Raw genomic sequence first — 27,810 nt, forward strand, 5'->3', positions numbered from 1 at the left:
ACGCAATTTAATTAAGGCAATTTTATTGCCATTAATATTTATGTATGCATACGATTTTAGTATTTAGGATTACAATATGTATTGGGATTTTATTTATTATGAAGGCTGTGTTGTATAAAATGTTTTGTATTTTGTACTTTGGCGCCACCTTCCTTAGGAAGTGAGAGGTTGCACAAAATGTTGCTTAGCGCTTACATTTTGTTTATTAAAATTCCATTGTGTGGCTTTGGAGCAGCATTTCTTCTTTTTGCTGTGTTACTTTTCACTGTTGGGCTTAGTTACTTGGTTGAGGTAGTAAAAGAAAAAAAGAACTCTATTGGTAAAAGACAGAAAAAGAAAATTTAAAGGGTAAGTCCAAAATAAAAAAAAAATGGATGAAAAAGGATAGATAGATAGATAGATAGATAGATAGATAGATAGATAGATAGATAGATAGATAGATAGAAAATGATTGGGGGATGATATAATTGTTAAGATATTTGACTCATAGATACAAGGCACAGTATTTGATTTTCATCTTTGGAATGGAAATTGGCTAAGATAAGAATGACCTATTAAGAAAAGTAGCCTGGTAATTAGCTATAAATTTATAAAACCATGGATCTAAGGAAAAGGGAAAATGAAATGTTAGAATGCTTTCTGCAAATGTGAATTGCATTAAGAATACAGCAAGATGAACAGGGATTTTGCAGTGGTGTAATACATGTGATGTAGATGTAATCATATTAGAAGACACATGATTTTTAACAAATGAAGAAGTATTACAAACAGGGAAACAATGGGGAAGAAAGATAATCTGATGTTTGGGAAATGTGAGATGCTCTACAATCAGCTGTATTTTATAGAAATGCAGTAAAATGCTAGATGTGGCACAATGGATAGTGTTGTTGCTTCACAGCAAGATGTTTCTGGTTTCAGGTCTTGGCTGGTGTGTCTTCTGTGTGGAGTCTGCATGTCCTCCTTGTGTTTTTGTGGGTTTTCTCTGGGTACTACAGTTTCCTCCCACATTCCAAAGACACACATTAGGTGGATTGGACATGCAAAATTGGCCATGGGGGGAGTGTGTGGTGTGGAAGAACTACCATGGCAGGGCTACTCACCCAGCAGTGTAATCCTTGGTTCTGGATGATTGTCACTATTAAAGTGACACTCCAACCTCATGTGTAAAAATGGGAAAAGGGGTTGTAGATGGATGGATTAGATGTAACTAGCAGAAACGGAAGATTAACCACTGTAAATTTGAAATTGAAAAATAAACAATTATATTGAATTATAACATTATATATTTAAATGAATTGCAAAGGACAGGAAAGCTTATTTCATTAGATTTTAGATTATGACTATTTGCAATTTAAGATCCAAGTGTAGAAAGAAGGGAAAAGATAAGAAAAATATTAGACATTATAAGATGTGGTAAGTTAAAACTTTGGGACAAAAATTCATTGACTTACAAAAGGAGTGTATATAGAACTGAAAAAATATTTTATAGTATCAGAAGGTTTAGTTGTAGGATAAGGAGCGGAAGTTGAAACATATTATTTTATAGTATCAGAAGGTTTAGTTATAGGAGAAAGGGAGGTAGTTGAAACAGGATTTTCTGATTATCTTGCAATATGGCTAGAAATAAATGAAAACAAGGACTATAAAAAATAAGCAAAGCAATTAAAGAAATGAAAAGGCGAAACAAAAAAGCATGGAATGAAGATGGAAAGAGATCAGTAATACAGTTGTGTAAAGATCATATTACTATAAGAAAATTTTATAAAAATTAGTCTGAATGGTGGATGATATTTCAGGAAAAATATAAAGAATTTTTTTTACAGTTGTAATATGAGGTGAGAAAAGTACAGAAAGAAAAATACAAAAGAACATATAATGATGTAACGGAAGATTTAGAAAGCAATGAGAGAACATACTGTGACAAAGAAAAATAATTATTTTAAAGAAATCTAGAAAAAAATATAAGATTTGTTAGCATATCTCTCAACCTGTTAGCACAAAAAATCTGGATAAAGTGAAAAGTAATGGGGGGCGGACAAAGCCCCCATAATAGGGACACATTTTAAATATTGCTGTCATAAACTTAGAAAGTTATTAGAATAAAAGGCATTGTGCTATCATATACTTGCTGTAGTGTATGAAGTCTGAAACTCAAATGCCTATCATTATTTAATGAATTCAGTCCTCACTGATTTGCCACAAAAATCCAGAAAAAAACACACCCCAGGCTTTAATAAAATCTGTGTAGGCACTGTGTAGAGCCTACATGGACTGTATCCATGTACATGGCCACGGTTCCCCCTCGGCAGCGTGGAATGTATCCATGTACATGGCCACGGTTCCCCCTCGGCAGTGTGTCATAGATATTAATGAGAACTGAAGAACATGGATATTGTATCAGTGTAGGGAAAGGTTTAGCAGTTAACAGTGGCTACAGATGAGTCTGAGGCTTCCTGTAATGGTCCCAGCCACTGTAGTAATGTTGTGAAGTGTGTCAAATGTGTAATATGTCATTTTTATGATGTGTTATGTTTCCCCTGTTTTTATTTATTTATTTTTAACTGCATGCTTGTGTGGCCCAGTGCAATGCCAAGCTGTGCTCACATATAGACAGCTGACACCTGCCAGACTCTAAAAATAGAAACTGAATGTTATTAATAATCATAATTACATTTATTTGTCTTTTTTAATTTTTTTAAATTGCTGTTTGTGAGGCATGGCACAGAGTGTAGTAGAGCTGACCAGAGCTCATACATACATAGCTGGCACCTGCCAGACATCTAAAAATAGAAGCTGGATGTATTTAATTATTTCTTCCAGGCTTGTTTACGTATGTTATGTGTGTCTGCGCAGTGCAGTGTGGTGCTCAGCAATGCTAACAGTAGCTCAGTAGTATATGTGAAAGTGTAGTAGCTTTCTTAATATCCAAGTAGCTAAATGGGTAGAGTTATAGCTGTATGTGTAGTAGGTCCTGGGTTTGAATCTATAGCAGACAGCACATGTCTGTAATGTGATGCACTATTTTTCTATAATTCAATAACAAAATTGTAAAATATGGCACTGCTGCTCTCTCCTGAGCTCTGCTGAGCTCTGCCCAAGCATGGTAAGCACCACATAAACCTGTTAATGACTGTTAATGTTTACTAAAACCACAGTTGTGTGACTTTTCTCTTAGCTCAGCTAAATAGAGCTGTGACTGTATGTGCTTATCACATTGTTCATAGGTTAGTACTAAGCTAACTGCCCTTGCCAGCCATTTTAAGCTTAGCCAATTATTCCTTGTGAGACTCAAACCCTGTACCTTGTGTTTGTAAGGCAAACACCTTAGCCATTAAGCCACCCTCCATGTAAGACACATGTAGAAAATAAACACCTCTGCCATGTATTGAACCCAATCCCATCACAGCTACAGCACATTGCATTAACCCACCACACTGCACAACTCTTTATTAAAGCCAGTGGTTTAAACAAAACATAAGTAATTGCCAGTTATAGTCATCTGGCATGTTTCAGCCAAGCTGAGTGCTGTGCCACACCACGCAAACTGGAATAAAATGTAATGGAAACAATGAGTGTGTACCTTGGACTGAGGTGCAATAATACACCACTAGACAGCCACAGACATGATTATGGATGTAAGTGAGGCCTGCCATAGCAGGTAAATGTGTCCTTTTAGCAGCAACATGTAGAAACGCACCTGCTAAGGCATTCATGGCAAAATACATATTCAACTGCGACTCTGGTGCAGAAATGTATCCATATAATGCCATACACATACTGATGGATGTAGAAAATGTTTGTCACAGCCTGTATCTGTGCACATGTATCTTGCAAATACACCTGCTTTAGCAGTGACTCAGTAGCTCAGCCTGTTAAATGCCTCGAATATAGTACATTTTGCCACACAAAGTCCTGGGTTCAAAGCCAGTGTTGTGTTATATTTCAAGTACATTATTGTGAAGACAGCAATTAATGAATTACTCATGCACTCTTTATCCACACAAAGCATTGCAAGTGTAATAACTGCTTTTCATTGTTGGAAGTCAGAGGCCTGCAGGTAGGGACACACTTTACATATCCATATAGCATAAGTATATGTCACCTAGTACTCTGTTGCTGACACAGTCATCTAACATACGTATCGTAAACACATGCCATATTTGGAGTGTAAAGGGTACCCTCACCCTAGCTCTGCCTCTACAACAAGGCTGACACAGCTACACCTACAGCTTGTCTTCCTCCAAAGTTTTCACACCCTCTGCCTATGTCTATTACCTGCAGCAGCAGCTGCAGCCTGGGGTACACACAGCTCTATGTAATGGTTTCTGCTACAAACATAACCTCTGTGATGATGTAGTCTCCTCACCCCAGTAACCTCAACAGCTAATAAAGGGGCCTGGTCTACATGAAGCCCTTATATATTGCACAGTGGTTGCATGTCATTGGCTAAAGATAGTGCAGTTCAGCTGTTTAGGCTGTAATTAGCATACCAGAGCCACAGACTGGTTTACAAGCAATTACCTGCTAATAAGTAGCATGTTAAAACTGCAAGCAGCTGGCTATGGGGAAACAGTCTGCACGAGACTTTCTCACACAGAGCATGCCTTTGTAAAATTTTACCAGACACACATTTCAACAGAGCAGTACTGCACTCTAGCAGGTATGTAACTGGTTTTGCATATAACCATAGCAGATGGGAGGATATAGGTATGGGTAATAGGGATTACAGCAGTAAGCCTGTTGTAGACCTTTAGTAATGGCATGTCAGTGATACCTTGCTGACTTATACCTACAGGGATGTACAGTACATCAGGGTGGCATTGTCTTTTGTCAGTGTGGCACACTGGTGTTGTCAGACTGTCCCTATATAGTGGTTGTTATAGCACACTGCCATTTGTCTGGCACTGTCTCTATGACATATTATTGTGTGGTTGGCCTTAGGAGACACACCACAGTGGACTGGAGTGTTGGGTGTATGATCATACAGCATAAGCTGTCATGGCACACAGGGAAATACCTCGGTAATGGTACTATCTCGATTGTATCCACACACGTAGCATGTTGTCACACTGTGGGGTATGACATGTGTGAGCAAGCAGTGGATAGTGCCTGACATTTTGTTCTTGCTGTACCTGTATATAGTGGACATCCATGTATATGAGCCTGTAATGTATTCCCCTTTTGTTGTCTTTCAGGACTAATGTATCATAGAAGACATGCTGCTTTCTCAGATGCAAAGAATGAGCTGATACTTGAAGGACTAAGGCACCATCACCACATACTCCTATCTAGGGGGAGGCATAACAGCAAACAGCAGGCTACATTGTGGGAAGACCTTGTCTGGGAGGTGAATGCCCGTGGCCACTGAGGCAGGACATATGAGCAGGATCGACACCATGCTACTGACATGGTAAATGCTGCACGACAAAGGGAAGCTGATGTAGCCAGGGACTGTGCTATCACCAGGGGAGGGCCTGCAGCAGAAAAACCAGTCACGGCCACTGAGGAATTCCTGGTGAACCTAAGGACACACAGCAGCTCCCAGGCAGCCATCCCACCATACAGTGTGGAGGTGGGTGCCACAGTGTCCACAGCAGAAGAGTGTTCAGGTAAGCTTACTGTAATCACCATTGTAATACTGTAGCAGTCATTCTGTCAGGTTGTACATACCTTTACATGGGTGTCAGGTCTAAGTACTTTGGGGGGGTGGGGGTTTAAGCTCCGTTGTACACTCATACTCAGAATGTCACCAATACATCAAGCAACACAGTAGCAACTGTATATGTGAGATATATGCAGGAATTACCTTGTTGTGCTGCAGTATGTAGTGGTACTAAAATGACCTCACCCTTACCTTTTTAAAGGTCTGTCAGGTGTTGTCAAAGGCCATGGTCCTGCTCCTGGTAAGCTTGATACTATATTGTTATGGAATATATATATGCTATTAAAATTAAGTGCCAGAATAATTGCCTATGTACATTTAATGCTGAGTGTAACCAGAGTAGAATGTTGGTGTGTTCCATTCTAGAACATGTACCTAAGGTTCCTAGAGTGGATAATCACAGCACTGTAGCTGAACGAACAGAAACATTTGATCTGAAGTAGGATATTCATTTGTCTGCAACCTGTGGGTTATGGATCCGCCCAATCTCGAACCATGCGCATTTTTCAGCTATGGATCCAAGCTCTCTCTCTCTCCCCTCACCCATAATGCCCTGCTCACACCCTCACCCTCTCAGATCTCGTTTGCCGCGCTGGTGACTGGATGTATTCATCATAGCCAGCTAAGTGGTGATTTTTTTTACCTGTGCAAAAGAAATTTTTTTTTTTTTTGTTCTGTGTGAAAAGTTTAGGTTTCTCTTTGATAGTTTTATTTTTCAGTTAGAGTTAAGAGTGAACAAGCCTCCTGGGTTACATGAGGCAATTAATCCAACATGCCTTCTAAAACAGAAAGGCTGTTGGTACATACCTTAGACACTGAAACGTGTATGTCTATCTATTTGTTAAGATAGGTGTACTGTGTTTTAAGTGTTTTGCCAAGTATAGTGTCATATTACATAACTAAAAGGTAAATTATACTGGCCAAGTTTCACTTGATTTATCTGATGTGCTTGTTATAAAGGGCTTGAGTGGAATGTATATTTTGTTGTGAGGATGTCTGTTGTGCATGAAAGCAGAGATGAGAAGATGTGAGATTGGTAATGCAGTTGTGGATCCCCACTATTCATAGGTTCATAGGTAGGTACTAGGCTATTGGCCCAAGGGCCTAAGTAAGCCTAGCCAACAAAGTTCCCTAGCTTATGCCAACCCAAGAAAGTTAATTTCCTGTGGCCCTGTCAAGCAGAGCCACAGAAGTGATCCCTGGGGTGTATTTCCTATTTCCCATCCACTCATCAAGATTTTTCTTGATGAGTGCTAATGAAGAACTTTGCTTGACATAGATGGGTAGCCTGTTCCAGAGTATGGGAAGTCTCTGGGACAGGAATCTATCCCTCCAGCATGTCCTATTTATTGTGGTGACAAGGTTTAGGTCCCTAGAGTGTGTAGCTCAGAGGGATTGGGATTTCTTTAGGTGTAGCATGTCCAACAGTTCTGGGTTTGACATAGCTTTATATGTTAGGCAGAGATCACCTCAGAGTAGGCGATATGCTACAGAGTAAAGCTAGAGTTTTTTGAGATGGTCAGTGTAGGGCATCTGTTTGAGGCCAGTAATCCTCTTTGTGAGGTACTTCTGTGGCCTTTCCAGCTGCTGCAGATGTCTTGTGTGGTACATTCAAAAAGGGGTGTTGTACTCTATAATGGGTCTAATGAGTGTTGAGTAGAGGGGAACAATGACCTCTTTTTTCCTGGATGACAACCCTTTTGTGATAAGGTGTGCCATGTAGAAGGATTTCCTGATTACTGTGGCAATGTGATTATCAAAGGATAGACTACTGTCCACCTGGGTCCCAAGGTCTCTTATTTCACATTTGGTGTTAAGAAGACTGCCACCTATGTAGTAGTTCATGGGTACAGAGTTTTTACCAAAGGGGATAATAATGCACTTCTTGGCATTGAGCTTGAGGCCATGGCTCTGACACCAGGCATCTGTCTCAGTGAAGCCCTTCTGTAGGATGTCCACATCATTTGGGGACTCGACTATAGCTCCTAGTTTTCAGTCATCTGTGAAATTCATTAGCCAGAGGCGTTCTGTGATAGCCTGTACTTCAGAGAAGTAGATACCAAACAAGAGAGGTCCCAGGACTGAACTCTGTGGTACTCCACTTGTCATTGGTTTAATGTCAGATTTGGTGTCTGCAACTTTTACAGTGTGGGTTCTGTCAGTGAGCCAGTTGGTAGCCCATCTTGTGACATAGGGATTTATATCTAGTTTCGTGAGTTTAGCTATAATACCAGAATGGGGGGATGGTGTCAAAAGCCTTGTTGAGGTCAAGATAGGCTTTGTAAACCACCTTACCCTTGTCTATGGCTTTGGTGACTGCCTCAAAGAAGTCGGCCAGGTTCAGGAGGCATGATCTGCATTTCACAAACTTAAAGTGGGTGGGGTCCAGAGTTTGGAGGTTACCAATGTCTTTGTTTATGACTTCCATGATGATACATTCCATGGCCTTGCAGACCAGGCTCGTCAGGCTAATAGGGCGATAGTTCCCAGGATCAGTGGTGGATCCCCCTTTGTGGAGTGGGATAACTGTTGCTCTCTGCCATTCAGTGGGCACAAAGCCTGACATGAGTCTATGACTGAACAAGGTGTGGAGCCAGTTCATTCTGAAGTTCATGTAAAACTCCGCCTGGGATGTTGTCCGGTCCCATGGATGCTGTATTTTTGGCTTTAGACAGTGCTGCTTTTACCTGTGTAATTGTGATTACAGGGACTCTGCATTCTTCCTGTATAGATATAGGCCCTTTAGGGGGTGAGAGGGGGGTAAAGTTAGCACTGAACCTATCTTCGAGGATGTTGGCCGTATCAGTTGGTTCTGTAATTTTTGTGCCATTGTGCTGTAACTCAGAGCAGATCTGGGTGTTGCCATTGAGATTGTTGACATAGCTATAGAATGCTTTGTGGTTGTCCTTAGAGTCAGTGGCGATCTTGTTTTTGTAGCTAGCTTTGGAGGATCTTATAAGGGATCTCAGCTTCTTACTGAGGCTGACCAGGGAGCTCCTCCACTCATCGGATTTTACTCTCTTTTGCAACAATTTCTTCCTTCTCTCTATGAGTTTCTGTGGAGTTTCCATACATAATAGTGCAGGTAGTAATGTACTGCTTTTGTCTTGGTTCCCACAGGTGACCAATAGAGTTGGGAACTCTCTTCCCACACATCCTGATGTCAGTGTCTCTTTAGACTCTGATGATGATGGTGGCCACAGTAAGGCACAGATGGGGGTGGCAGGGGCTGAATCTTTCCCAGAGGTTGACATTTCTCTTCTGCCTTCATTCTCACCACACACAGCCAGTATGCCCACACATACACAGTCCCCAGAGGCCACAGATATCGGACAGTCAGAGGGTAGCAACATTGAACAGAACAGTGTGGCAACTATGGCTTCAGTGAGTGTAGACACTGGCCATAGTCACAGAGCTGGCGAGGTCTCACACAGGCAGATTGATGGGGTACTCGTAGGAGGACTGCTGTCCATCCACCACATGCTGCAGGTGTCACATCTTGTGTCACTCGGTGCATGTTTTGGGCCATCATGTAGGCACAGGCATGTTCAAAACAGTACACCAGATGTATGCTTAGGGTTATGGATGCAGTACAGTCTGACATCTGAGATGGCCTCCACTGCATTGCGGACATCCTGGATCAGTTCACTGTTGCAATGGACAGATGGTGGCATGAGAGAATGTCTGTCTTGGACCACACATTGCCTGTGCTGGTACATGTGGTTGGAGTCGGGTGTTGGACCCGTGAATGTAGGTCAGCAACACCATATGCTGAGAGTCCATGCAGCCACACAGTTATGCTCTCATCCTGGCAGTACATCCAGAGCTACAGAAGGGACTGTACTATCCACACCACAATGTAGCAGGCCATGGGCTCATGGTTTTTGGTGGTCCCATGAGGGACATGGACCCATTAAACAGCAGGTACCATCAGGTACTAGCACCACATCTGACCTTGGGCATGGTGGTGCCAGTGCAACTCCTGGCAGTGCCAGTTCCTGTGTTCAGGGCTGGATACAGTGAGCTGTTAACTCTAACATGCATGGTCCAAAGTTGTCCAACATACACACGTGTAGGGTTAGTTCCGAACTTGGCTGTGTACATGCACATACTCACACACCACTGTAACATGCAGGTCACCTACAGACACACATGGCACCTCTCCATGGTCCATCTAACCTGCTCCCCTTCCTGACTCACACACATGCTATCAACATTTTGGGCCAGCCTAGACCTCTGGCATGCCCACACAACACCCTGTGCATGTGATGATACCTGTGCAACATTCCTGTCATCCTTTCAATCGATGCAGGGACATGAAGCTATGTGTCTGATGCACAGAGTGACTATATTACTTGACATCTACTTGTGTAATGCACTATTGTTTTGCCATGCCACTTGTAGTGGTCAACAACAGATACTGTATGCTGGCATGTGTCATGAGTATGCAAAATACTTTTGTGTACTTTATGTTGTATGATGTTGTACTGGTGGTATTGCTACACAATGACAGGTGTGTCATGGACCTGTGTATGTTTCTGTTCCAGGAGTCTGAGGGGATAACCTGTGGACACATGGCAGCAATAAAGCAGCACAGGATGGCATAGCAGCGAGGCAGAAATATGAGTTCAGCAAGGTACAGCAGTATATGTGCATGGCTCGATAGGTTCACACGGCATCTGCCTGCATCCCTTCTGGACTGGGGCAATATGTGCTGATCCTGAATCGAGGGGTATAAAGACGTCTCTTATTGTGAGGGCTGTATGGCCATTATGCTAATCAAGTTCACATGCCCTATGGCTCTGTAACATGATAACAGCCTCCCACACAAACTGGCCACATTCAGGCTAGCACCACTTCTGCTGACTGTATACAGTACATGCCAAGGCACACATATAGTGCTAGTTGGCTGTATGTAGATTACCACACTTACCTAAGTACTGCTACACACTACAGATCGCAGTACCCGATTTACTCAGCACATCAGTACAGAACGTATAATGCTTATTGATATCAGCAAACCTTGTTGTTATCAGTCATTTGGGGGGGTGCCACATCACCTGCTACAAATAAATTAATGCAAAACCATACCTATGTCTAAGTTACCAAGGTTATCATACATATGCCATATGGATATACACACACACCAAATTGGGCACAGTTGGGCACAGTTTGATTAGAACTCCTACCTATCTAGGCTTATACACTACAGATCACTGTACCTATTACATGCACCACAGGTTAAGATTGCAGGCACAGTACTTGTACATTACACAAACTGATACTACATTGTCAACTGGTAGTCTTAAGGTGGCTGATATCATCAGGCCTTGTAGAAGAGGGATGTTTGGAAGCCAGCAGCAAGTTACAAGCGCAAAGAGTGCGTAACCATTGCAGGTGGATAGCTCATGAAGGGACGTCCATTGTTTTGCAGGGCAGTACAGAGACACACACGCACACAAACACACACACACACACACACACACACACACACACACACACACACACACACACACACACGTACACACGCACACACGCACACACGCACACACTCACACACACACACACACACACACACACACACACACACCCACGTGGGCTGAAGTGAAATTGGAACCCCTACCTATCTAGGCATTTACACTATAGATCACAGTACTTATTGCATGCACCACAGGTTATGATTGCAGGAACAGTACTTGTACATTACACAAACTAGGCTTGTGTTGAATCACATCTGTGGTCTGCAGGGTGATATTGCTTTGTACTGTTATCTGCATCTAGTAACCTAGCAGTGAGATAAATGTTGTTATCCTAGCTATGTGTGTGCATTTACCAGTATGTCCATATGTAGCTGCTTGCAGTTAGTTAGGCAAAACTGTGGGCAGAGGCACATATTTCTGTATATAATAGGGATGCATATATAAATGTAGATGTGTGTGTATGATTTGTATATGTGTTATGTAGATATATGGGGGAGTCTATGCATAATTTTAATATTTATAGCTATATATATATATATATATATATATATATATATATATATATATATATATATATAGAGCTATATATATTAGTATATACCTATTTGACACTACATAGCAATAGATATACTATGCATGTGAGAGAGAAAAACTGACAGATATGTATACTTATATGTCTGTATGTATAGACAATTTATACATAACAGGTCATTTTGATGAAAGGGCAGCAGGATTGTGCTCATTTTACCCAAGTATCTGGGCATGCCCAGTGGGACTGTCAGTACTAATAAGGTGACTCCAGTCCACACCTACCTGTACTCCACTCTGGGATTTTGTATGTTACAGACATTAACATCCACCCCTGTTTCTCTAGTACTTCACTTCACTCAAACTGTCCACAGTATTCCCCAGCTGTGTGCTGTACTTAATCTGTGACTAAGGTTGGTAATGTTACACCACCAACAGACTGACAGTCCTCTCAACCATCCTGATTTCACAGAATGTCCAGAATTGTGCCTCATATGTTTGCTCTGTTCATCATATACTCCTCATACATTTGTGGTCTTCAGGTGATTTATTGAATGTTGACATCAATACACTCTACTAACTAAAGACAAACATTTGTGTTTCAGACTTTATATCCTTCAGAACATATGTATCAATGCAAAAACTTTAATTCCAGCAACTGTCTTGGTTTATATGACCAATCTTTAAAATCCATCCCTATGTTTCAGCCTTTGTGCCTACAATCTTTCTGGCTTTCTCCAGATGTCTTGCACTAAGAGGTTGAGAGGTATGACATTATGTGCAAACACCAACATAGTACTACCTCACATGCAAAAGATGTTAGTAATCCCAGATTAGAACCATCTACCAGAGGAGGAACCCCCTGAGGATGTCCTTGTAGGCAGATGTAGGTGTGCCCAGTATGCCCTGGCCTTGGCCAGGAGACAATGCATAGCACACACTGACAGTCTTGGGCCCTAGGGACTGACACCTTACTCTGACTTGCGTACATATTAGAAAAATTATGCCAGTCGGCCCACACAACCTGTACCTAACCATGTATTGGCTGTGTACTGCATGCATCAGACAGAGTCAGCCCCAAACTACAGGTCTGTCAACTGCTGCATTCGCAAGGTAAGTCACTCACCTATACACCACTTGTAAGGGGTACTAGAATATGGTAGCATATGTATGGACTCACCACATGTATGCAAGGGAATATTGTGGGCTACTGGACTACTTGCAGAGATCTAACAGCCACTTGGGACAACAGGTACTCTGTCCAATAGTATGCACTCCATAATATTCACTAGGCCACATGGCTGGAAAATCCACTACATTATTCAAGGAAGATGGCAAACTGTGGGGACACAGGACAGGCACATGACTGTCTATGCCAGCAAAGCATGGGCTGGTCATCCACCACCCCCAACACATCAGTGTTCCCACACAACTGCTGTAATAGTAACTCTGTAATGATATATCAGCAGACCAGACAATTCTAGGGCTGTGACATAGAACCTGGCCACACATTGTATTTCCAGGTAATGCTGGGCTGACAAAGTATGTCTGTATGATGTTGACAGTGTAAGGAATGAAACCTCTCTGTTTGGTGACTGGTGTGGCTCACTGAGCTAGAGACATTAACACTGGTGATGGTGTTGATGGTTTGAATCTGGCAGCATCTACATCTTTTGCATATGAGGTACTCATATGATGGTATTCCCACAGACTGTCATACCCCACAACCTGTTACTGCAAGAAAGCTGGACAAAGCGAGAGAGAATGGGGGGACAAAGGGCCAAAACTACAGACAGACATTACACATGCTCTGATTAACCTAGAAGGTGACTAGTATAGCAGCAGGTTGCAACAGAACAGATTATCTGCAGAATCACTTAAATGTGCCAGTAGTTACTACAATTCAGTGACTGCATTTTACAATATTTTACTGGCAAACCACAAATGTATGAAGGACAGACAAGGCATATGGGGTGAAATGCTGGACATTCTGCAAAAACTTGTACAGTGAGAGGGATGCAGACTGTCACCATGTGTCTGGTGTTGCCTCATGTACCCCAGTCACATATTAAGTACAGCACACAACTGGAGAACACCTTAGACAATTTCAGGGAAGTATTGTACTGAGGAAACAGGTGCAGCAGTCAATGTCTGCAGCACTCAAAATACTGGACTGGTGTACAGGTTGCTCTGGCCTGGAGTCACCTTGTAAGTAATGACAGTCCCACTGGGCATGCTCCTACACTTAGCTAACTTGGTGCAATTCTGCTGCCTCTTCCTCACAAAGACCTGCTATGTGGAAATATGTCTGTACCTACAGACAGCAATGTATATTATCTGTCTGTCCCTATCCCCTTCACACATTATTAGTGTATCTATTAGTATGTATCACATATACGTATGATACCAATATATGTTATTTAAATGTGTTATGTAGATATATGTGGAGAGTCTATGTATCTTTGTAATTTATATAGCTATATATATATATATATATATATATATATATATATATATATGTATATGTGTGTGTGTGTGTATAAGTGGAGATGTATGAATATCCCCACATACCCTTGGAATGCTTAGGTTATCTGCACTTATACATCACAACAATTGTCTGAAGAACCCAGACCAAGGCAGCAGCAGTACCTAATCCACTCACCCACAGACCCCTGTGCCTGTGGAATGTCACCCTGTAGACAGACACAGGTGAGCAGGTGTAATGTACAATGGTTTCAATGCATGCCTTGGACAAGCCATATTGTCCCTGGCCACATGACTGCCTATTTAACTGCAACCAGCCATATATGGCCGTACTGGTAACTGTACACACATAGCAGGGATATTAGCAGGTATCCCACTCCTAGGACACTAGATACAATAACAGTAACAAGCAGTATCACTCTGCAGGCCACACATGCTGTCTAACATAAGACTACTTTGCGTACTCCACAAGTACTGTGCCTGCATTCACATATACAACAGACATAACCTGCAGTGCGTGCGATAAGTACTGCAAGCTATTGTGTGTACTAGTAGATAGGTAGGGGCTCTAATCTCACATCAGCCAGGTGTGTGTGTGTGTGTGTGTGTGTGTGTGTGTGTGTGTGTGTGTGTGTGTGTGTGTGTGTAAATATATCCCCTTGCAGCACTATGGACATGCCCATAGGGACTATCTCTGTCCAATGATTATACATTTTATGGCCCTGTGACTAGCTGCTGTCACTAAATTGCCCACCTCTACATAATCATAACTGATGTCCCTCACCATTCTGATCTAGACACAGGATATTTGTAGATGTGTCACCTCCATCACCACACCTTCTATATTTATAAGTTCAGAAACCCAGGTGACACATAGCAAGGGTAGCAGACCTTATCACAAAGCATGAATGCATTATTACACTGACTGCCCCCATTGTCCCTGATAGACTGTTCTACACATATGCACCTAGGGAGCCATGCATGTATTCTGCAGTACCCTGCTGATGCCATATTTCTGCTGTGGTGCCGTGCCTTGCTGTGCTGCTGTATTGCCACCATGTGTCCCCAGTTTATACCCTCAGATTCCTGGCACAGAAACATACACAGGTCTGTGACACACCTGTCATTCTGTAACACTACCACCAGTGCAACATCATGCAACAAAGATGCACAAAGTGTGATGTGTACTCATGACACATGCCAGCATACAGTACCTGTTGTGGCCCACAACAAGTGGCATGGCAAAACAATACTACACTACACAAGTACCTGTCAAGTAATATAGACAACCTGTGCATCAGACACATAGTAGCATTTCCCTGCATCAGTGGCATGGATGGCAGGGATGTGGCACAGGTATCATCGCATGCTCAGGGTGCGATGTGGGAGTGCTGGAGGCCTAGACTGTGCCAAACAGTTGACAGCATGTGTGTGAGTCAGGAAGGGGTGTGGGTTATATGAGCCATGGAGAGGTGCCGTGTGTGTCTTTTGGTGACCTACATGTGGCAGTAGTGTTTGAGTGTGTGCATGTACACAGTCAAGCCCAGTGTTAGTCCTAAACATGTGCATGTTAGACAGCTGTGGACTGTACATGGTAGAGTGCACAGTTCACCATCTCCAGTCATGAACACTAGAACTGGCTTTGCCAGGAGTAACACTAGCCCCACCATGCCCAAGGTCAGATTAGGTGCTAGTATCTGATGGTGGCTGCTGTCTGCTGGGGCTGTGTCCCCCATGGGACAGCCCAGGACCATGTGCCCATGGCCTGCCATGTCATGGTGTGGACAACACATTTCCCTCTGTAGTGCTGGAGGTACTGCCACTATGGGAGTGTGACTGTGTATGGCCATGTGGACACTCAGAAGATGGTGTTGCTGACCTACATCCATGTGTCCATTGCCCAACTCCAACCAGATGTTCCAGCACAATGTGCAGTCCAAGACAGACAGTGTCTCAGCCGACCGTCTCCCCACTGTGCCATTGAACCAATCCACTGTGTCCCCAGTGGAGTCAGTCACAGATGTCAGACTGTGCTGCATCCATAACCCTAAGCATCCATCTGGTGTTGCATCCAAAATGTGCCTGTGCCTCCATGAAGGCCCAAAACATGCACCAAGAGACTCCTGATGTGGCACCTGTAACAGGTGATGGATGGACAGCAGTCCTCCTACGAGCACCCCTGTCAATCCGCCTGTGTGAGACCTCACCAGCTGTCTGGTTATGGCTGTGTCTACACTCACTGATGCCATAGCTGACACACTGTCCTGTTCAATGTTGTAACCCTCTAACTGTCCACTGACAAGACAATGCACACCACCTACGTTGACCTAGCCAAAGCCTTTGACACTATTCCTCACTCAGGCATAATAGGGAAACTCTCCCGGCTAGGCATCAACCCATGTGTTACCATATGGGTAGCTAACGTGGCTCACTGATAGAATCCAGTCAGTCATAATAGGGGGAAGCCACCTCTAGTAGTAGCCCCGTAATAGGCAACATACCCCAAGGATCAGTCTTGGCACCTCTACTGTTTGAGATATACTTTTCTGAGGTGCAAGCCAAAACCAGTGGTTTGTGGCTGACCATATTTGCAGATGACTGTGAGCTGGGCACTGTTATAAATTCCCTTAGTGATGGGAACATCCTCCAAGAGGGCCTTAACCAAACTAATGACTGCTGCCAGAAGCATGGCCGTAAACTGAATGCCAAGAAATGCATCATTATCCCCTTTTGGGAAAATGGTGTTCCCACTAATTATCACATTAATAACATGCACTAAGTACACAATAAATCGTGAGGGATTTGGGCACCCAGGTTGATAGCAGCCTGACTTTTTACCACCATGTTGCCTCCATTGTATGTAAGGTTTTCTAAATGGCCCACCACATAAGTAAGGGTATTTCATCCAGGAACAAGGAGCTCATAACATCCCTGTACTCCTCCATTATCATACCCTTTATTGAATACAATGCTCCCTTCAGCATGTACTTTGCCAAGCACATGCAGCAGTTGGAAAGACCACAGAGGTTCCTGACCAGGAAAATCCAGGGTCTCAAACACTTATCCTATACAGATAGGTTAAAAGCCTTGTCCCTCTATTCAGTCTCATACAGACTACTCAGAGGTGACCTGTGTCTGACATACAAGGCTGTCTCAGACTTGGCCTTGATGGAGTTGTTGCATATCTGTAAGTCAAAGTCCAGTCACACAACCTCCATGCAAGGACTCAACCTGGTCTGTGAAATTAATAGAACTTGGTGGGATACATTTGTGTCCCAATGACTCCCCCATCTGTGGAATAGACTTCCTCTCCATGTCAAGCAGAATACCTCACTAGCCCTCTTTAAGAGGAACCTGGATGACTGGATGGGAAACAGAAAATATACCCCTGGGATCCCAACTGTGCCCCTGCTGGACAGGGAAAACAGGTACTGACTTTGTGGGAGCATGGGTGAAATTCTTGGCTAGGCTTATAGGGGCCTCCGGGCCAATAGCCTAGTATCATCCTATGAACCTATGAATACCTGTGGCCTCTGGGGACTGGGTATATGTGTGCATACTGACTGTGTGCAGTGACAATGGGGGCAGAAGAAGGATGTCAACCTGTGGGACAGATTCAGCCCCCAACAACCCAGCCTGTGCCTCATTATGGCCACCATCATCTTCAGAGTCCAATGAGACACTGACATCAGGTTGTGAGGGGGGACAGACTACAACCCTCCCCCGTTCACCTGTGAGAAGTAAGACAAAAGCAGTACATAACTACCTGCACTATTACGTATGGTAATTACATAGACTCATACAGATGAGGTTCCGCAACTTCATTATCAGTCCCACATCTCCTCATCTCCACTGCTATGCATAACAGACAACCTCACACCAACATACATAGACAAGTCAAGCCCTTTATAACATGCACTTCAGCCACATCCAATTAAAATTGCCAGTACAATCTGCCTGTAAGGTATGACATATGAAACTATATGTGATAGAACTGCACATAAAACCCAGTACACCTGTCTTGAGAATGATAATGCCAGTACTAGTGTCACTGCCTCAGGTATGTACCATCTCCCTTTTGTGTTTGAACAGGCATCTTGGAGTAATTGCATCATGTATACCAGGCTGTGTAGATGCTCATAACTATAAGTGCAAACGTGTTGGTGGTCTTTCAAATACAGATGTGTGATTACCAAGTCTATGAACTGTAGTTAACTGCTCCAGAATGGAACATACAAATATTCTAATGTGGCTAAGCACAACATTTGTACATAGGCAATATGGTAGCCCTTAAATTTCACAGGTATATATGATCAGTAAAAAACAGTACACTTGCCAACAGGACTGCAGACCTGGGCCTACCAAGAACAGGACCACAGACTTGGGCCACACCTGATGGACCTAAGAAAAGGTGAGGGAGAGGTATTGTCAGCACCACCAAATGTTGCAGCACTGCAAGATAATTTGTGGATATATCCCCATGTACAGTAGCTACTGTGTTATAGGTTCTATTGCTGACATTCTGAGTATGTGTGCACAACTGAGATTAAACTCCAACCCCCCCATACAGATAGACCTGACACACAGGACTCCCCTTGGGCAACAAGATCTGATGGTGCTGTCTCAGTCCATCCAGTATTATGTCATTCTCTGCATGTGAGAAGGGGGCATGTCTTCTGCGGTACATGGTTCCTGAAAGACAACAAAAAGAGAACACATTACAGGACCAGATATATGGACTTCCACTATGTACAGATCCAGCATGCCCATAATAGCCTGCACTATGCACTGCTTCTGCACACATCATACCCCACTGTCTGGCAACACACTACATGTGTGGATACCACCAAGATAGTGGCAATACTGTGATATAGCCTTGTATGTCATGAGAGATTCTGCTGTATGTTCCTACACCCAGCACTGCAGTCTACTGTGGAGTGTCCCCTATGGGCAAACTCCCACTAATATGTCATATGGCCACTGCCAGACAAACAACAGTGTGCTATTCCAACAATTATATGGGGACGGTCCAGCAACACCAGTGTGCCAAAAAGACAGAAAACAATGCAAACTTGCTGTAGTATATGTTCCCTGTATGCATCATACCTCTCAACTATGCAGATGTTTGCAGAATGTAAAGATGTTTGTTTCATAGCTTCTGGTCATTTTCACGCAAATCTGTGGATATCTAACAAATTTGTGTGAACTTTTTTCTAGGGGCTTGACTTTCGTGCCAGCCCAGCACTTTGATTTGCCTAGTTGATTGACCTTGAGTTGTTTACCAGAAAAATGAACTTGACCTTACTTTTGGGGAACAACCATTGTCCAGGTGGAGGTATGAGGGTACCTAGTACTTTCAACCCTCCCACACACCTGTCTCTTGTCTTGTTTGAACACATGTGTGAAATAGACATCAGGAACTTCTGTCATGCTAAACGTAACTGTAATATAAATATGTCTAGGGATGAACATGAGGCTTTGCAAATGTTTAAATCATTACCGGTGCATGTGTTGAAACCAGACAAGGGAGGGGGTTTGGTGTTAATGGACATGGAAAATTACAATGAGAGGATGAGGAATGTGATTAGTGGTAAAACTTACGAGGCATCTAGTGTCAGTGAACTGAATACTGCGTATAAACGCATTAATGGATTTTTGGGAGACCTCTTTTTGGAAGGAGTTATAGATGCAGAAATGTTCAATTACTTATCGGTGGTTTTACTGAGAATTCCCACCTTGTTTGGATTGCCAAAACTACACAAAAGTACCACAGACCCTCCAATGAGAGTCTTAGCTAATGCTAGGTTTTCCATCACATACGCTAGTGCTAAACTTGTTGACAGTATTTTGAAAAAATATGTCAAGATGGAGACCGAGATTTGTAAGAATTCGTGGTCCTTTTTAGCAGCTATCAAACAATGTCCTTACCAGGACAATATTGGTTTGTTGACTATAGATGTTACTGATTTATACTTTTCAATACCCCGCAATTTGGGTATTAATTGGGTGGTGGAGCGGATGCTAGCCCATGGAGCAGAGAGTAATGAAGTGCGTTTGGTGCAGGAATTGTTGGACGTCATTTTAACCGACAATTTTGTGATGCTTGACAATGATATCTACATCCACAAAATAGGGGTGGCTATGGGGTCCCCATGTGGAGCCAGTTTTGCCAACTTGGTTATGGCACAATGGGAACATCAGCATGTGTTGAACACACTTGAGATTAGGGCTAGGGTCAAGTTTTACACAAGATTCCTTGACAATGTTTTTGTTTTGTTTGATGGGGACAGAGTGGAGGTAGATAAATTTGTAGAAAAGATTAATAACAGTACTACTTTTTTGAAGTTTACTTACACTTTTGCGGAGGACAGCATAGCTTATCTAGATGTTTATTTGAGGAAGGATTTTGTAAATAAGTGTTTTGTGGCTAGCAACTACCATAAAGAAACATATTCTAACACAATGCTCCACTACTCTAGTGCCCACCCCCAACATCAGAAGAAATCTATAGTCAAGGGACAATTGGTTCATGCTGCTTGGATGGTATCAGAGGATGTTAGTTTTGTTGAAGAATGTGAGGTTTTGAAGGACATGTTCACCAAGAGAGGTTACCCTGAGTCAATGATTTTGGAAATAATAGAGGAGGTGCAAAACAAAAGAAGACTGGGAGTTTAGAAACCTATTTTGACAGGGCAAACCATGATGTCTAGTACTGGCTACACTAACACAGGCTCCCTCTCTGTTGTTTCCATTGATGAAAATAATGTGGAGGATAATGGGTTAAGTTTTACGATGAGATTTATTACCCCTTACAGTATAGAGGCAGATTTAATAAAGTGTATCCTGGTGAGAAACTGAGGTTTGTTCAGTTTTGATTCTGACATAATAAGTAAATTGGGTGACAGACCTTACGTCACTTACGGAAAAGGTTATAATTTAAAGAGTATCATGGAGATGAATAGTGGAATGTGTCACCGGATTGATGGGACTTTCAGGTGTGAGGCGTGCAGTTGTTGCAGGCACTTGGCAACTGGGGCCAGTTTTTCAATTGCTAACAAAACTTACAGGATAAAGGGAAGCTATACATGTTCTTCAAAGTCTGTAGTTTACCTTGCTTCCTGTCAGCTTTGTCCTGCATTTTATGTGGGCAAGACTGACAGGAAGTTGAAAGAATGGATCTATGAGCTTGTATACAGCATAAGGAAGGCTAGGTTAGATAATGCCCTGGCCAAACATTGTAGTGAGAATCCCTCTCACTCTTTTGTGTTTAGGGTTTTAAATCAAATTACATCAGATGTAAAAGGGGGCCCTTACCAGTTACTGTTAGAGAGACAGGAATTGATTTTGCAGCTGAGCTTGAATTCTTACAGAGCTCCGGGTCTTAATGACAAGGTTTCTCTTTCGTGCATACTGAAATTAAGAAGTCTACTGAGATAGAGCAATGACCATCTGATGTTTGTGTTGATGGTAGTTGCACATATATTGGCGTGTACTTATTTCCATTTGTCTACATGTTCGTATGAGATTTAAGCAAGCATTATATTAACAGCATGTTTTTATAAATCTTGAAATGTGAATGTTGGGGTAACATTTCATGATTGTTTGATTTTTTACTGGATTAGGTTTATTTTATATTAGTCTAAGTAGGATTTTTACATGTCCAGCATTTGAGGATGTTGGTTTTTATTTAGTGGGTAATATTTGATTGATCATGTATAAAAGTTTTTTGTTTTTAAGTTGCAGTCTTGTTATGTATGGTCTAGTCCCTTTAAATGTTAATTAGTTTTAACGTGTTGTAAAGGGGAATGTATATATGGGTGTGGTGTTGTTTGCTCTGTTTGTCTGAAGAAGTTCGGCTATCAGTTGAACGAAAAGCTTTGTGGAAATAAATTGTTGCTTAACAAGTTTGACTTCAGTTCTGCTCTTGCCTGGAGTTCCTTTGGAGATTTCTTGGTGTGTGTTCCAGTGTGCCTTGTGGATTTAACTGGGATATCTGACAAATGGTTGGCCAATCCTTGATGGTTGATGCCAGAAAAAAAGACAGACTTCTGCGTTTCACACGACATACCCTTCAGAACACAGTTGTGCTACTGTAATATCAGTTTTTCTATTTACATTCTTACTTTGTAATATTTAAACACTGTTGCTGAGTTTGGGCCTTTGTTCTCCATTAATTATGTTTTTGTCCTGATTTCAAGCTGTAAGAAGTTGGCAGGTATGTTAGGCATAGCTGTCAACCAAACAGGGACAAATGTCAACAGAAACAGGGACTTAGCCAGAGTACATCAGGGACCTTCAGGGACACTGTTACAATGTTAGAACTATTTATGTGAGACAGTGGCTGAATGAGAGGAGGTGAATTACAGTACATTGTTTGATGTTACAGGAGTGTACACCCTTACTTATTGTCACTATGTATTATGTGTAATTTACTAGCTTTCCTACAGCAGCCAGCCATTGTAGTAGGGATCGACAGGGACAGACCTAAGATGTGATTGAAAATCAGGGACAGATGAGAGGCATGCCTGTAGGTGAAGGACAGCAGAGTATCAGTGACATGCCATCGCCATAGATCTGAGAAAGGGATTTGTAATCCCTATCAATGACATGTCATCGCTATAGATCTGAGACAGGCTTACTGCTGTAGTCCCTATCAATGACATGTCATCACCATAGATCTAAGACAGGCTTACTGCTGTAATCCCTATCAATGACATGTCATCACCATAGATCTGAGACAAGTTTACTGATGTAGTCCCTATCAATGACATGTCATCACCATAGATCTAAGACAGGTTTATTGCTGTAATCCCTGTCAGTGACATGTCATCACCAGAGATCTGAGAAAGGCTTACTGCTGTAATCCCTATCAATGACATGTCATCGCCATAGATCGGAGGCAGGCTTACTGCTGTAATCCCTATCAGTGACATGTCATCATCATAGAGCTGAGACAGGCTTACTGCTGTAATCACTATCAATGACATGTCATCACCATAGATCTAAGACAGGCTTACTGCTGTAGTCCCTATCAATGACATGTCATCATCATAGATCTAAGACAAACTTACTGCTGTAATCCCTATCAGTGACATGTCATCACCATAGATCTGAGACAGGCTTACTGCTGTAATCACTATCAATGACATGTCATCACCATAGATCGGAGGCAGGCTTACTGCTGTAATCCCTATCAGTGACATGTCATCATCATAGATCTGAGACAGGCTTACTGCTGTAATCACTATCAATGACATGTCATCACCATAGATTGGAGGCAGGCTTACTGCCGTAATCCCTATCAGTGACATGTCATCATCATAGATCTGAGACAGGCTTACTGCTGTAATCCGTATCACTGACATGTCATCATCATAGATCTGAGACAGTCTTACTGCTGTAGTCCCTATCAATGACATTTCATCACGATAGATCGGAAGCAGGCTTACTGCTGTAATCGCTATCAGTGACATGTCATCATCATAGATCTGAGACAGGCTTACTGCTGTAGTCCCTATCAATGACATGTCATCACCATAGATCTAAGACAGGCTTACTGCTGTAGTCCCTATCAATGACACGTCATCACCATAGATCTGAGACAGGCTTACTGCTGTAATCCCTATCAGTGACATGTCATCACCATAGATCTGAGACAAGCTTACTGCTGTAGTCCCTATCAATGACATGTCATCACCATAGATCTGAGGCAGGCTTACTGCTGTAATCCCTATCAATGACATGTCATCACCATAGATCTGAGACAGGCTTACTGCTGTAATCCCTATCAATGACATGTCATCACCATAGATCTAAGACAGGCTTACTGCTGGAATCCCTATTCCCCATATACCCATCCTCCCATCTGCATCCTACTATATGGAGAAATCTATTATATGCTTGGAGGAGTGCAATACTCCTTTGTTCAACTTTGCTTTTGGTAATCCTTTGGAAATATGCTCTCTGTGTGAGTCTCATACAGACCTGTTCCCATAACCAGCTGCTTGTCCTTTTAAGGTACTGCTCATTAGCAGGTAATTGCCTCTGCATCATTCTGTGGTTTAGAATTGATCATTGCAGCCAAAACAGCTGAATTGCACTATCATTACCGAATAGCATGCCACCAAAGTGCAATATATAAGGCCTTCATGTAGACCTGGGGCCATTCTTAGTTGTTAAGAAGGACATTACTGAGTTGTAGAGACTACAGCATCACAGATGGTAGGCACCATAACTGTCAACTGTAGAGATATATGGAGTATGTCCACAGTTTCACCTCATATGTGTGGTCAGTGTCCCATGACATTGTGGCCATCTGACAGTTCACTGGCAAACATTGTGGGCTAAGGTCAGTAAAAAAAGAGACACATGTGAGTGTCAGACATCATACCCATCAGAATATGCATGCTAATGCAATAGCTGTTATTCTATCAACTTACTATCTTTGTATCTGACGGCCTGGTTCCCATTTTGTTTTTAAAGGTGAGAGTGGAATGTAGGGGAAGTGACATAGATACATGTGCGAAGGTAAGCTGGGTAGGAGAGGCTGTGTTTGCAGACAGACAAGACAGAAAAGACAGCAGACGGGGCAGTGTGTGACACATGAGGGAGGTAAACACCTTGGATGGGGAGGCTGTTGTGGAACCCAAGTCACACATGCCTTCAGATGGCAGCACCATGACTCATGTCCCCACCCATGGGACTGTCACACTGTTCCTTCAGTGTTCTGAGGGTGGCTGTGCTGGAGACTAGGCACCAGGGTGAGGCTGCCCCACCAGGTTGGCCAGCATGCCCTCAGTCTGGCACAGGCAGCATTTATAGCTATGATGAACAAGCCTGCACACCATGACTGGCAGTTGAGCCTGGGTGACAACATCCCTTCCACCACCACTCTCAGAGGGTGACCGGGCCCTGTCCTCTGAGGTGGCCCTACCCAACACCACAGTTAGTGCAGGGGCAGCAGAGAGTGCACCGCCGGTCTGGGTCCCAGATTTGCTGCTGGAACCAGCCTACCTTGACATGCTGTGGTAATGGAGGTATAGCAATTAGTATAGGTTAGTTATTAACAAAACATTTTTAGTAATAACAGCATGCCAGAACACTGGAAATAATGCAATTATATAGCAGTGCTTATTATGTGTAACACAACAATAAATAACAGAACAGTCAGTATGTTAAAAGCATACAAGTTACAGTTACAGCATACGGCCAACAAAATAGGTAATTTAGCAAGATATGGAAATATGGAACCATTATAAAACAAAATTGTAATAAAACACTGTAATATTTACTGCTACATACCACTGGATTCGAACCCTGGACTGTGTTTGGCAAAATGGACTATTTACAGAGTATTTAACAGACCGAGCTACTAAGTCACTGCTAATTATTGACTGACTGATATTTGCATAGAGCTGACCTGGAAACAAAATATGACCTGGTAGTACTACTACAGTGTTATACTAGACTGCAGTGACAGTAGAACACACATGCATGCAATGCAAGCATAACACATATAGTATGTAAACTTTATTTCAGTATCAACAATGCAGGTGTACACATTTTATTGTTAGTGATTTGAAATATCTGTGAAGTCAACAAATGATCTCAACTCATGGAGTGGGCTACCTCACCCATATACCTTTATTGCCTAAAGTCTGTGAATAAAAGAGCAATATGTGACTCATATTGGCCTAGAGACAGCCTTGAACAGTACTATGAGTTAAGCAATACAGTTTACAGCCATTAGATTTGCATTCTACAGCTATTACAGTGTTGTAATTGACTGCAGCAACCTTACATTACAAACTCAATGCATACAGCTCTACTGCAATGGTTATGACAAAGCAATCATGATGTACACTGTTTTCCTTGCTGTTATTGGTACTGTTTCTTGTTTTTATTGAACTACAGTTGTTATTATTCATTTATTGCATTACAGCTCTAATTCCACATTTATTGCACTACATATTTTATTGTATATACTTGATTGCAGTTAATGTTTTACTCTTTCTTGTTTATTGCACTACAGTTAGCACAGTACATCCATACTCACCACACTCATAGCACAACCTGGTCAAGTGCCTGGCATGAGACTCAACATTGTGACCCCTATCAGCTGCAGCTGTTGGGGGAGAAGCACACCATTATGCATACCAGCTTTGCAGATATTCAGCTTGCATTTTGTTAAGACAGCAGAAAATGTACTTACATACTTGCGGGGCAATCCCTGCTCTCACTTCCTGGACTCAGGTCTCCAAGTTTCCCCTCTTTCACCTTTTCAGGTCATCATTGTGGTGACAACATTGCTCACCTGTGCGGAGGATACCAGTAACACTGGTGAGTTCTCTGGCCAACCAGTCCCAGACCTCTGCCTTACACTCGGAGCCCTGGAAACCACCCTGCAGCAACCTATCATCATGGTTTTTAATAAGGAGCCCAACCATGACCCTGGACTCCAGAATACTCCACCTCTGTGCCCAAAAGTATGCACCTTCTCTTGCACCACCAGCCATATCTACAGTCGATAAGACTCTAAGGAATGATGCAGATGTCTGCCTATTGCACTTAATATAGGCTGTTTTCCTGCCCTTACACATCACTGTGCACCATTCAAAAATGTGCCGCTTTATTTAGCAGCAAACAAACCAGCCAAACAGAGCTGAGCTGTGCACAAACATGCACTATCATGGTTTTAGCAAAGCTGAGCAGCGTGCGAACATTGACAGCCATTACCATATGCCATTACCATATTTATGCAGTACTTAGCAGGTTTTAGCACAGTTAAACAGAGCGCAGAGGAGCCATATTTTAAAATTGTGTTGATAATGTGTACAACAAAAATACATACATGTTTTCCATTTAATGTATTTGAACCCTGGACCTATTACACATAAAGTGTGCAACTCTACCCATTTAGCTACGTGGATATTAAGAAACCTCATATACCTTCACATATACCACTGAGACACCTGTTAGCAGTGCAGAGAATTGCACTGCACAGCACAAACACACTTAAACAGATCCTATAAATAATTAATTAATTACATCTGGTTTCTATTTTTAGATGTCTAGCAGGTGTCAGCTGCCTATATGTGAGCACAGCTTACCATTGCTGTGCTCTGCATCACACCGTGCAAACATGCATTTTTTATTTTTTAAATAAAAAAAAATAAATAAACACAAGACATTATAGAACATTGCAACATTTACACTTTCAGCATTTGATACACTGCACAACATTGCTTCAGTGGTGGGTACCATTGCAGGGAGTTTCAACATCATCTGCAGCCACTGATAGCCACTACACCTCTCCCGACACTGATTCAATATCTGTGTTCTTTGGCTCTGCCTTGACAGCATGCCATCATTAATATGCATGGTGCGCTGCCAAGGGGGGACACTGGCTGTGTACACAGATACATTCTGTGCAGGCTCTACATGGTGCCTACATGGATTTTATTAAAACCTGGGGATTATTTAAGAAAAAAAGTTAAGTTACTTTTCTTGAGTAATGTCCTTGTATAATGGCACTGTGCTGCTTTCCCTCGTCCCGCCCCAGTATCCTGGGGTTTTCCTGATGTACTGCTCATGTGCATGGGACTTTCATTCCCATGATTATACATTAGTGCTGTGCAAAGGAAACAATGCAGAAAG

Source organism: Protopterus annectens, chromosome 8.part1, assembly GCF_019279795.1.
Source record: "Protopterus annectens isolate FY-2018-M chromosome 8.part1, PAN1.0, whole genome shotgun sequence".
In the NCBI taxonomy this organism is placed as follows: domain Eukaryota; kingdom Metazoa; phylum Chordata; order Ceratodontiformes; family Protopteridae; genus Protopterus; species Protopterus annectens.